Source organism: Chiloscyllium punctatum, chromosome 37, assembly GCF_047496795.1.
Source record: "Chiloscyllium punctatum isolate Juve2018m chromosome 37, sChiPun1.3, whole genome shotgun sequence".
Lineage (NCBI taxonomy): Eukaryota > Metazoa > Chordata > Chondrichthyes > Orectolobiformes > Hemiscylliidae > Chiloscyllium > Chiloscyllium punctatum.
The window spans coordinates 53,461,374-53,475,488 of NC_092775.1; positions in this window are offsets into that span (position 1 = coordinate 53,461,374).

The window sequence follows — 14,115 nt, forward strand, 5'->3', positions numbered from 1 at the left end:
GTTTCCTCATCTCTTCCATAGCCTCTTGTATATTATCCACTCAGAAGTGAAATATTTGTTTAGGATCTCACCCAAGTCGTGCTCCACACACAGATGACTATGTTGAACTTTAAGGAGTCTCATTCCCTCCCTAGTTACTCTTATCTGCCAAAGCAACGTCAGATCTCCTTTTTGCCTTCCTGATTTCCCTTTTAAGTGTACTCCTACACCCTCTATTTTCATTTGATCCAAGCTGTCTATACCTGACACCTGCCTCCTTTTTATTGACCAGAACATCAGAAGTGGAGATTTAAGAAACTTCTGACAATGTAACACCATGCTCACTTTTAAGCACCAAAAAACAAAAAAAAAACTCATTCACAGAACACATTTAAATCTTTTAAGCCTCAAGCAGTTAGTCTCATTAAAAATAAAGCAAACTCCTATTCAAATCTCATGTCAAACATAGTAAATTCCTTAATAACATCCAGTCTGTCAATCACACTGAGCTCAGAACAAACTACTGAGGTAAATGTAGCTTTTGAAACTGAGTCAAACATTCACAATGAAATAATATAGCCATTGGAGAAATATCAAATGTTGAAGCCACTTGACTAGATGCTTTTTTTTCTAGTCTGTAGCAGAGTGTATATAAAATAAAGCAGTTCAGCAATTCTTTTCAAATCTCTGAAAAGCTAGTCTTTTTCCCGAAACTTTAAAAAAAGGGAATTGAAAAACAAACATGATTATGACACATAAGCATAATCTGTCCTTTCAAGCTTTTACATCTATTTTGTTAATTTATGACTCCCACAATGTGGTTTAAAGACCTTGGAACATTGATTTTGTTTGAACTCAGCCCTGAACCACTTTTGCTGCATTGGCAAACTTGGGTCGATTGAAGAGGGTTTTGGGTGGGAGTTTCACATCTTGTTCCTGACCTTTATGACTTAGCAACTGAAGGGACAGCCACCAAGGGTGGCATGACTAAAATTAGGAGAGTAGGTAAGCCAGAGAGATAAGCATAGAGATCTTGGAGGGTTGTACAGCTGAGGGAGAAAACAGAGACAGAGAGCTGCAATGCAAAGGATGAACATTTTCAAATTGAGGCAATGTTTCCACTAGGTCAGCTAGCATAGGCTGATGTATGAATGGCACTAAGTGGGAATTAGGATAGGGTAGGGCTGCTTTGCTTAAGTTTACGTTAATGAAAGATGGGATGCTAACAGACACATAGAGATGTACAACACACAACTTATCCATGCCGACCAGATATCCTAAATTGATTTAGTCCCATTTGCCAGCATTTGGTCCATATCCCTCAATGCTTCCTATTCATATACCCATCCAGATGCCTTTTAAATACTGTAATTGTACTAGCCTCCACCACTTCCTCTGGCAGCTCATTCCATAAAACCACTCTCTGCATGAAAAAGTTGCCCCTTACATCTTTCCTATCTCACCTTAAACCTGTGCTTTCTAGTTTTGGACTCCTCTGCAATGGGAATAAGACCTCGGCTATTCAGCCCATCCATGCCCCTCATGATTTTATAAACCTACATTAGGTCACCCCTTAGCCTCTGATATTCCAGGGAAAATAGCCCCAGCCTACTCAGTATCTCCCTGTAGCTCAAACCCTCCAATCCTGGCAACATCCTTGCAAATCTTTTCTGCATCCTTTCAATTTAACAATATCTTTTCTATATTTGTGGGCGGCACGGTGGCACAGTGGTTAGCACTGCTGCCTCACAGTGTCAGAGACCCGGGTTCAACTCCCACCTCAGGCGACTGACTGTGTGGAGTTTGCACATTCTCCCCGTGTCTGTGTGGGTTTCCTCCTGGTGCTCCAGTTTCCTCCCACAGTCTAAAAATGTGCAGGTCAGGTGAATTGGCCATGCTGAATTGCCTGTAGTGTTAGGTGAAGGGGTAAATGTAGGGAAATGGGTCTGGGTGGGTTGCGCTTTGGCAGGTCGGTGTGGACTTGTTGGGCCGAAGGGCCTGTTTCCACACTGTAAGTAATCTAATCTAATTAAGGAAACCAGAATTGAATGTAGAATTCTAAAATGATTTGGCAAGGGCTTTCAAAAGTTGCTTGAAGACAGATATTTGCAGGTAAAGGGACAAATGGAAAGTGGGAAGCCTTCAAAGATGAGATGACGAGTCCAGGGACAGTATGTCCCTGATAGGGTGAAGGGGAAGACGGGTAGGTGTAGGTAATGCTGGATGACTGAAATTGAGGTTCTAGTCAAGATAAAGGAGGAAGCATATGTCAGGTTAGACAGCGGGGATCGAGTGAAAGCTCAAAGGAGTAGAAGGGCAGTAGGAGTATACTTAAGGGGAAATCAGGAGGGCAAACAGGGGCATGACATAGCTTTTTGCGAATAGGGTTATGGAGAATCCAAAGGGTTTCTACAAATACATGCACGGTGGCACAGTGGTTAGCACTGCTGCCTCACAGCGCCAGAGACCCGGGTTCAATTTCCGCCTCAGGCGACTGACTGTGTGGAGTCTCCCCTTGTCTGTGTGGGTTTCCTCCGGGTGCTCTGGTTTCCTCCCACAGTCCAAAAATGTGCAGGTCAGGTGAATTGGCCATGCTAAATTGCCCGTAGTGTGAGGTAAGGTGTAAATGTAGGGGAATGGGTATGGGTGGGTTACGCTTCGGCAGGTCGGTGTGCACTTGTTGGGCCAAAGGGCCTGTTTCCACACTGTAAAGTAATCTAATCTAATCATTAGGGAGAAAAGAGTAACTAGGGAATAACTCAAATATCAGCAAGGCCACCAATGTGGGCAACCACAGGAAATGGGGGAGATACTAAACAAGTATTTTGCATCAGTATTTACTGTGAAGAAGGATATGGAAGCTAGAGAACTTGGGGAAATAAATAGTGATATCTTGAAAAATGTCCAAAGTACAGAGGAGGAGGTGCTGGATGTCTGAAAATGCATAAAGGTGATAAATTCCCAGTACCAGATCAGGTGTACCTTAGAACTTTGTAGGAAGTTAGTGAAGTGATTACTGGGCCCCTTGATGAGATAGTTGCATCATTGATAGTCACAGGGGAGGTGCCAGAAGACTGGAGGTTGGCTAACGTGGTGCCATTATTTAAGATTGGTGGTAAATAAAAGCCAGGGAACTATAGATCAGTGAGCCCGATATTGGTGGTGGACAAGTTGTTGGAGGAGATTCTGAGGAATAGGATTTGCATGTAGTTGCATGTATTTTTGAAGTTTTTTGAAGAAATGGTGAGGATTGATGAACGCTGGACGTTGTCCATATGGACTTCAGTAAGGCATTCAACATTCCATATCGTAGATTGATTAACAAGATTAGATCACATGGAATTAAGGGAGAACTAGCCATTTGGATACAAAATTGACAAGAAGGTAGGAAACAGAGAGTGGTGGTGGAGGATTGCTTTTCAGACTGGAGGCCTGTGACCTGTGGTATGTCACAGAGATCCATGCTGGGTCCACTGCTTTTCGTCATTTATATAAATGATCTAGATGTGAACATAGGAGGTATAGTTAGTAAGTTTGCAGATGACACCAAAATTGGTGGTGTAGTGGACAGCAGAGAGGTTACCTCAGATTACAACAGGACCTTGATCAGATGGGCCAAGGAGTAGTAGATAGAGTTTAATTTTGATAAATGTGAAGTGTTGCATTTTGGAAAGGCAAATCAGGGCAGGATATGTACACTTAATGGTTCGGTTTTTTTTCTTTTATTGGTCAGAGCATTGAGACTAGGAGTTGGGAGGCCATGTTGCGGCTGTACAGGACATTGGTTAGGCCAGTTTTGGAATACTGCATTCAGTTCTGGTCTCTCTGCTATAGGCAGAACGTTGTTAATCTAGAAAGGGTTCAGAAAAGATTTACAAGGATGTCGCAAAGGTTGGAGGGAGCTGTAGGGAGAGGCTGAATAGGCCGGGGTTATTTTTTTCTGGTCTGGAGAGTGGGAGGCTGAGGGGTGACCTTATAGAGGTTTATAAAATCATGAGGGGCATGGATAGGGTGAATAGTCAAGATCTTTGCCTGAGAGTAGGGGAGTCCAAAATTAGAGGACCATAGATTTAAGAGGGACCTGAGGAGCAACATTTTCACTCCTCTACTCAATGTACTGACCTATAAAGGCAAGTGTACCAAACATCTTCTTTCCTAACTGTCTACCTGTGACTCTACCCTCAAGGAACTATGAACCTGCCCCACCGCTCCCTCCCCTCCTGCCAAGATCTCTTTGTTCAGCAACACTCCGTTGGACCCTACCATTATGTATAAGTCCTGCCCTGGTTTGCCTTACAGAAAGTCAACACCTCGCATTTATCTAAATGAGACTTCACCTGCCACTCCTCAACTCATTGTCCATCTAATCAAGGTCCCATTCTACTCTGAGATAACCTTCCTCACCGTCCACTACAACACCAATTTTGGTGTCATCTGCAAATGTACTAATTCTTACTTACTTAACTTATTACTTATAACTTATTTATTCCTCCTACATTCATTTCCAGAGGTAAGGGTGAGGTTTTTGCCTGAGGAACAGTTTTTCAAACTGTGGCCAGATGGTCTGCTCAAAATGGCGGATTTATGAAAACCGGACAATTAATAAAGCATGCTGGGAAATTGAACCAAGCACTGGACAGAGCTACCTGTGCTAAAAACAACTAAATAAATAAGCTATGGAGCCAAACAGCCTGCAGCACAATATACAATTGACCCAGCTCATTCCCAGGATAATAGAAAACATTAACTTGTTTTGCAGAACAAAAGGGCACCTGGATGAGCCTTATTTGGGAAAGGCTACCTGACCTACGTGCCCCTAACCTTCAGAAATGGAGGCACAAGGACCACCCCACCATCAACACTTGATTGGGCCCTATCAATCAGGGTGATCAAGCCCTCATCAATCCATTGGTAAGAATCAAAGACTCTCCCAAAGGGGTGTGAAAGCTTCCAAGTATAAGAATCACTGCAGCATCACCCTCGGGAGTGGAAACTTGTGACCAACAACCGAGATGAGAACTCGATGCTGGGACCGCCAGGAGAATAAGATCAGACGGTCATACTGTGTGGCAGGCACAACAAATTGGCGACTCTAGTGGGACCTGATAAGAAGTGACTTTGTTGCTCTGAAATTAAACCCCACAGAACCTAATATTCCCTAAAATTTTGTCTGAGCCTGAATTAAGAAAACAAAGTCCCACGTGACGGCCAGGAATTCAAGCAAATCGAAGGGAATAGAAAGGTCTACATGGGAATGTTCTTCGAAGAATAAAGCCAACAGATGTTTACTCTTGATCACACAAATGGCTCTGTGTGTGTGTGTGTGCAGATTCTTAGTGGGATAGGTAAAAAGAAGGGAAAATGCTTCCTTTCCGAACATCCAGCCAGGGTCCAGTGTGGAGGAATGACAGAAGAGCCGGGACGCTAAATGTCTTCAAGGCCGAGATTGATAGATTCTTGTTGTCTAGAGGAATTAAGGGCTACGGGGAGAATGCTGGCAAGTGGAGCTGAAATGCGCATCAGCCATGATTGAATGGCGGAGTGGACTCGATGGGCCGAATGGCCTTACTTCCACTCCTATGTCTTATGGTCTTATGGTCTTATGGTCTAAGAGGAGGCAATTCTTACCAAAAGAACCCAGCTCCTCCATACACAGCTGGGGGGGAGGGGCACAGCAGGGGAACGTGTGGCAGCCAGCACGGTACCACTACTGCTAGCACACAGGGCACTATGCTCAATGATGTGGAACCCAGGCATGATTGCACTCACAGCCACAGCCACAGTGACCACCGACAGCAGTGGGACCAAGGGATAATAGAGGGCGTCACTAATTCCTGTTAGAAGGCTCCACTCGGTAGGGACCGGTCCATGCTGTGGATACTAGCCAACCAATGTACCCCTTACCTCAACCCACAAGGCATCCACATTACAATATCAATTCTTCCTCCTCAGTGTGGGGTCTGCAACACAAAATGGGACACTGTAGGTGGAGCACTAGTCTATGGCAAGGTAGGAGGTCGCTCCACAGAATTTCTTTGGGATACCAGAGGTTCCCACACAACCCTGATCACCTTGAGATTTAATAATCCAGCCTGGCGGATCCCAGGGACTATTGCTTTAAGCGGATTTACTGGCCATATACATGAGGAATACATTACGGAACCTATGGGATTTAAACTCGGAGGCATTACATGCCACCACCCTGCTATCACAGTTGACCTGCCCCTAGCCGCAGTCTGAAAATCCCGATCTCGTCTGACTTCGGAAGCTAAGCAGACTCAGGCCTAGTTAGTACTTGGATGGGAGACCGCCTGGGAATACCAGGTACAGTTGGCTTTGGGCGGCATGGTGGCACAGCGGTTAGCACTACTGCCTCACAACGCCAGGGACCTGGGTTCAATTCCCGCCTCAGGCAACTGTCTGTGTGGAGTTTGTACATTCTCCCCGTGTCTGCGTGGGTTTCCTCCGGGTGCTCCGGTTTCCTCCCACAGTCCAAAAATGTGCAGGTCAGGTGAATTGGCCATGCTAAATTGCCCGTAGTGTTAGGTGAAGGGGTAAATGTAGGGGAATGGGTCTAGATGGGTTACGCTTCGGCGGGTCAGTGTGGACTTGTTGGGCCGAAGGACCTGTTTCCACACTGTAAGTAATCTAATCTAACACATTCTTCGGGCCGATTACATGACTGAGCGTAAGCTTGCTATTGATCCAGTAAATTCTTGCATATGGCAGATGTCTCAGCTTAGCAATGCCTCACCCATCATTTCAACAGGAAGTTATGCTAATCGAATCAGCACAATGGGGGAGTTTTGGTTCAATGCCCTAACAATGACCAAGGATCTGGTTATGAGACAGGTGATTGTCAAACACAAAGAGGTATTCGCCCAGCACAAACATGACTGTATCCCAGGAGAGTGGATAATCGAGGGGCCAGACTCGAAACCTCAAGATAATACGGTTTCCCCAGACAGGCAGAGGGAGAGGAAACCAAGGTGACTGACAGTTCGAGCAAGAAGTGCGGTGACCTGTAGCCTCCACTAATAATACTCCAGTTTGGCTGGTCAGGAAGCTAGATGGTTCATGGCATTTAACCATTGACTATCGGAAGCTTAATAAAGTCACACTGCTCACTGCATCAACAGTAGCCACTAGCCCAGCTATAATAATGAAGCAAGCCCCACAAGCGAAATACTTGACAGTTTATGGTCCCTACCCTTAAATCAGTCCTGTCAATACAAATTCACATTTACATCCCTGGAACAGCAGTACACCTGGACCTGCCACTGCACGGGTTCCATAACTTGCCCTCAATTTATCATAGACGGTTAGCCAACGGACGAGAGACGTTTTCCCGGCTTGACTGCCTTATCCAATATGTAGATGACCTACTCCTACAAACCGAAACAAAGGAGGAATACATTCAATGCCTGGGTGAATTACTTAACCTTTTACACATGTTAGGTTGTAAAATAAATACAAAAAAGGTGTAGATTCGACAGCCTAGGGATAAATACTTGGGAAAAAGTGAGGACTGCAGATGCTGGAGATCAGAGTCAAAAAGTGTCGTGCTGGAAAAGCACAGCAGGTCAGGCAGCATTCGAGGAGCAGGAGAGTTGACGTTTTGGGAAAAGCCCTTCACCATGGACATCCAATCCCTATACATATCCATCTACCACAGCAAAGGGCTCCAAGCCCTCCATTTCTTCATCGACCACCAGCACCCTTCAACCAACACGCTCAATTGATTGATGGAACTAGTCCTCACCCTCAACAACTTCTCCTTCAAATCCTCCCACTTCCTTCAGACCAAAGGGGTAGCTGTGGGACCTGCATGAGGCCCAGCTCTGCCTGTCTCTTTGTCGAGTATGTGGAACAGTCCATCTTCCGGAGTTACATCAGCACCATTCCCCATCTTTTCCTCCGCTACTTCGATGACTGTATCAGTACGACCTCGTGCTCACACGAGGAGGTTGAACAGTCCATCAACTTCACCAATACCTTTCAACCCGACCTTAAATTCACCTGGACCATCTCAAACACCTCCCTCCCTTCCAGGACCTCTCTGTCTCCATCTCAACGGCCGACTCAATACAGATACCTATTTCAAACCCACCGACTCCTACAACTACCTGGACTACACCTCTTCCCACCCAGCCCTTCCTGTAAAAACATCATTCCCAACTTCCAATTCCTCCGCCTCCACCATATCTGCTCCCTCTGAGGAGGATCAATTCCACTCCAGGACAGTCTGGATGCCTCCTGTTTCAGGGACTGCAATTTCCCCTTGCACGTGATCAACAATGGTGTGAACTTCCTGCACCTCCGCCCTTGAAATCCACCCCTCCAACTGCAACAAGGATATAACGCCCCCGATCCTCACCTTCCACCCCACCAATCTCCAACACATCGTCCTCCACCATTTCCACCACCTAGTCAGACCCCACCACCATATATTTCCCTCCCAACTCTTGTCTGCATTCTACAGAGATGATTCCCTCCGCAACTCCTTCATTAGGTACATGCCCCCCACCAACCCTCCCTCCCCTCCCGGCACCTACCCTGCCACTGCAGGAGGTGTAAACATGTGCCCACACCTCCCCTCTCACCTCATCTCAGGTGCCAAAGGATCCTTCCACATCCAACAGAATTTTTCTTGCACCGTCCACACACGTTATCTACTGTGTCCGTTGTTCTCGATGTGGTCTCCTCTACCTTGGGGAGATAAGACACCAACCTGCGGAACGTTTCAGAGAACATCTCTGGGACAACACGCACCAACCAACCCAGTGCCCTGAGGCCGACCACTTCAACTCCCCCTTCCACTCCGTCAAGGACGGGCAAGTGCTGGGCCGCCTGCAACACCAAATCCAAGCCACCCGATGCCTGGTGGAAGTCCCTCTTTGGGACCCTCCAACCACACAGCATCAACATCAACCAGTTTCCTAATCACCCCTCCCCCCACCTCATCTTCGATCCAACCTGTCAACTCGGCACTGCCCTCTTGAACTGTCCTTCCTGTCCATCTTCCTTTCCACCTATCTGCTTCACCCTCCCCTCCAACCTATCACTATCACTCCCCACCTCATTTACCTATCGTCTTCCCCCAGCACCCAGCCCCCGCCCTCCTATATATCTCTCAGCCTCCTTCCCCAACAACTCCTCCCTCCCCAACCCTCACATTCCCGATAAAGGACATATGCCTAAAACATCGACTCTCCTGCTTCTTGGATGCTGCCTGACCTGCTGTGCTCTTCCAGCACCAAACGTTTTGACTTACATGCTTGAGAACCATAGTCACCCATGGCAAAAGAGACATTCATCAAAAGTGGATAGATTAACTCCCACTCCCCTGAGATTTCCCACTCTGAATTTTCCTAGGTCTAGTGGGTTACTGCAGGAACTACATCAATGGGTTCACTACCAAAACACCCCCACTCTCAGAATTGCTGGAAAAGAATGCCACCTGAAATTGGACATCCTAACATGTAAAAGCAATAACTGATTTAAAACACACCCTCGCACCAGCTTTGCTAGTTCACAACCCTGATGTACCAAACGCCTTAGAAGTTGCAGCCACAGACCATAACAATAGCTGCCGTTCAGGCCCAGTGACCTATGCCTCCAGGATCCTACAGCCCGTGGAGCAAGTGTTTTCCATGTGCGACCGACATCTCCTCGCAGTCTTTTGGGCAGTCCAGTACTGGTTTAAGTCCACTGACTGTATTAACTGAGCACACCCCAATCCAGCTCCTCCTGGACAACTGAATCAAAGACAGCTCAGTGAGCCAGATTCGAGTCACACAATGGACTCTTACTGTTTCAAGGTCGGGACATCACAGTCAGACATACCAAGGCGTCCACCTTCCTAGCCGATAAACAAAATTATGGGAGAGACTAACATGACCGCCAAATTAGAGCAGCAAGACACTACGCTGGCCCTTTCATCCCAAAAGCAGCATGAGAGATGGTTAGAGATGAGACAAAAGGATAGGAGCATAGAAACCGCAGTCAAAATCTGTCTAGATGTATCTTTCACAGTGGAGGACGGCAGTCAGATTACTGGCTATGGTATATTTATGACAGTCACGCTGGGACAGTCAAACTGAATCCGTTTTAAAATTACCTGGCCATCTCAGCGGTCAAGCTGCAGAACTAGCAGCTGTAGCCATTGTGGTCAGCCACCCCGATCTGTTCCCTTCACCCACAGATATATCCAGGTTGTTCTGCTATAACCCGTGTTAGGGACACGAATTGGGGGACACTGTTTCTGAAGTGTGAACATTTAAAGCGTGTCTTGGTTATAACACGATTCCAGCCCCATTAGTTTAAATGGTGCTGCTATTACGGGATTTTCTTATAAGATGGTGTGGCCAGACAGGCTGCTCAAAACGAAGCACTTATGAAAGAAAGGGACATTAAATGAGGCATGCTGGGAAATTGAGGCAAGCTTTGACCAAAAGTGACTGTGCTCAACGATTCTGTAATAAGCTGCATAATCCAGGCAGGCTACTGACAGACTTGAGTTTGAATTGAATAGAATCGACCTGAATGCCATCCCCAGGACAATCAGAAACATTGAGTTGTCTACGAGATGAAGGGGCGCCTCACACCCTTATTTGGAAAGGGCTATCTGAGCTGTATGCCCCCTAACGCCTCCAGGAGTGGATGCTCAAGGACCATCCTGCCATAGACAAGTCAATGCCTGCCTGGGTCGGATCAATCAGGGTGATCGAACCCTGATCAATCTATCGGTGAACATCGAAGACCCTCCCAAAAGGGCACAAAGACTTCTAAGTATAATAATGGCTGCAACACTGCCCTCAGGAGCGGTGACTCAAGACCAGCCACCGAGAGAAGAAGATACCCCTGGGGTATTACCCAGGGAGAAGACCAGCCGATCATCACCACGTGGATCAAAGCCAAACTCTGGGATATGATCATCCAGAGTTAAGTTAAGGCACAAGGTAGTTTATTAGATTTATGGTGTAAATTGTTAGTTTGTAGTGTATTTTGTTATTATAATATTAATTGTGTTAAATAAATAAATGCTATTACTTATTATTATTAAGAGTTGACTCACAGTTTCTTTGCTAAATATAAGAGTTAAACACACTGTGTGGCAGCTGCAACAATGGGGTTGCACGAGAACGGAACTACCACGTTCCAGTAGAACTGACATTACACTGACAACATGGATGTGTGCAACAGCCTCACTGCAATTTTACCATTATGGGAAGTTGGAGGTTTTATTTCTGCCGATGGGAAATCCCTACCATCAGCCCCCTAGTTAAAATGCATACTACAGGCGGCAAATGGAAGGAAATATGGCATAATTAAAGTTAGGAACCACCACAAAACATCCCCAGAAAGCAACCGCAGAGCAGATAAGTTAGCTGAGAGGCACTCATGTAGGAGAGGTCTGGCAGCCACCTATAGGAGAACACTATCAACCACATGAACGTAGAGGACCTTAGCCAAGCACAACACCATGATGATTCCTTGAAACAGATTTTAGACGGAGTTTATCCAGGTGCTTATGATAAATGGGAAGGTTCCTTATAGGTACAGAACATATTAGCCTTAAAGGCAGGAGTTTTTGTAGTTCCAATTCAAGACAGAAATCAGATCATATGCCAATACCATGACAGGCATGGACACCATAGAATTGAGGCCACTTCCGAATGATTGAAAGAACTGTGCTGGTGGCCTGAGTAAGGATGTAGCACACAACAGAGAAAACTGTGTGGTGAGCGCCCAAAATAATCCAGACAGGTACTCTCCTGTCCAGTGGAAGGGCCCCGGACAAATCTGCAAATTGATTATCTAGATCCCCTTCCACCATGTAGCAATGGATTTACCTGTATTCCAGTAGTCATAAACACATTCACCAAATGGGTCAAGGCTTTTCCCATTAGGACAAATACAGTCAAAATGACTGCACAAATCCTAACAAGATGTGGTCTACTCTGCAGTATCGAGTCAGATGAGGGAAGCCATTTCAGCGGCCAAGTCACGCAGAATGTGAAGACTATGCTTGGCATCCAGCAGAAATTTGACATTGCATACCACCCCTAATCCACTGGGATCATGGAAAGGATGTAGTGCATCCTAAAAGGGATGGTTGGGAAGATGGTGCAGCCTGGGACACGTACTTCCGTTTGTCCTCATGACAGTGCATAACACCATCTCCTGATCCACAGAGTATACCCTCACACTCTGATGACATGAAAGGAGGTGACGACCTGTTGGGTCTCAATTTCACAGAATTTGCCCTCACTGCACTCACCCACTAAAAAGCGGTGCAGCAGCTCACACAGAATAGCAAGGCCTCTCAGTTAGCAGCAGCCACCAAGTTAGGGACCAAAAAGCAAGTCAGCAAGGCTTACTTTGACAGTAAAGTTAACCCTGTTGAATACCCCATAGGACAGCAGGTGAAACTACAGATATACAACCCTACTTCCTTTCTCACCCCTAAATATTCAGGTCCCCACACTGTGGTGGATGAGGTGAACTCCTCTTATACAAGGTTCTACTAGCCACAGGAAAGACTGGCTGGTACCATATAAAGGGGAACCTCGATTATCCGAACAAGCTGGGCGGGCACTATTTCATTTGGATAATCAATTATTTGGTTAATCCATTAAATGCCTTTCCTCTGGGGCTCGGAGTTTTTAAACTCTGCTCCTCGTTCAGGAGACAGCAACAGGACAGCACGCGAGCCCCCGCCCCCATCACCACCCCCCGCCCGTCCCCAACCCAACACCGCCCCCTGTCTGCCCCCGGGCCCCCAACACGGTCCAATCTTGCCCCCCGCACCTCCAACCTCATCCGCCCCCCACCTGTCCAACCCTACTACCTACTTAATTAAGGTACTAAGTCATTAATCCAGATGATGAAACGGTTCCTGACAGTCACCCAAGGTGAGGTGCAACTATTTCTGATGGTCTGTACTCATATGCAATTCACACTTCTTCATAGGTCCAGTCGGACCGACTCATATTGTTGTAAATTCTGATTGGATTAACCAGGTTAGCATAGTAGCAGACAGAGCTGAAAATGTGTTGCTAGAAAAGCGCAGCAGGTCAGGCAGCATCCAAGGAACAGGAGAATCGACGATTCGGTCATAAGCCCTTCTTCCTGTTCCTTGGCTTATGCCCAAAATGTCGATTCTCCTGCTCCTTGGATGCTGCCTGACCTGCTGCGCTTTTCCAGCAACACATTTTCAGCTCTGATCTCCAGCATCTGCAGTCCTCACTTTCTCCTAGTAGCAGACAGATCAAAGATCAGTTATGCTCAGTTCAGACAATTGTCTGTCTACTTCCAGGCGCCACTTAGTCTCTTTACAGTGACTTTCCTACAGGTTGCTACTGAACCTATGGTTTCCCAGTGTTGTTCACTAGATACAACCTCTGTGACAGAATTTGCCTCATCGTGTTGAAATTCTTTGGTCATAACAACCACTTCATAGCACTAAATGAAAATTTTTGGGGTCCAAGTTGACCGCCTCATTCCAGTCATTTCCAACCACTCCATGGCCAGGCCATTTAAACCTGCACACTTGACAAAACCCTCCCATTAGGAAACAAGACCATAGCCATTAGAAACCGAGGGTGGAACCTGCCAGACATCTACACCCAAATTAACATTCCATATTGGGCTCCCATTCCTTAAATAAAAATGGGGAAGAGTTAGGGTGTGTATATTACACCTGGTCTAAACTATTCAGATCTTAGACAAGGATTACAACAGAAACAACCTTCATCTCTCCCCAGGACAACCATGACCACACGGAACATCACCAAAAGCTACTTCATCAGGATCGTCATCAAACCCAGAAACGACACACAAGAAAGACCAGGATTTATGGGTTGGCCCACTGAACGCAGGCAAATGTGAGGATGGTGTGTACACCCCAATAAAAGTATAATGTTTGGGTGCAACAGCCAGCAGGCAGTATATATGGGAGCTCAGATAATTGCTACCTGAGCAAAGGAATTGGTGGTTGGTGGGGACTTTCAAACAATGGGTGTCCCGAGATAGGATGCTTGGCAAGCAGCCCAGAATAGGGACTGGAACTCAGACAGTGACGCCCTGGGAAACTCGTAACGGGGAAGATCATTCTGTACAAGATTAAGAATG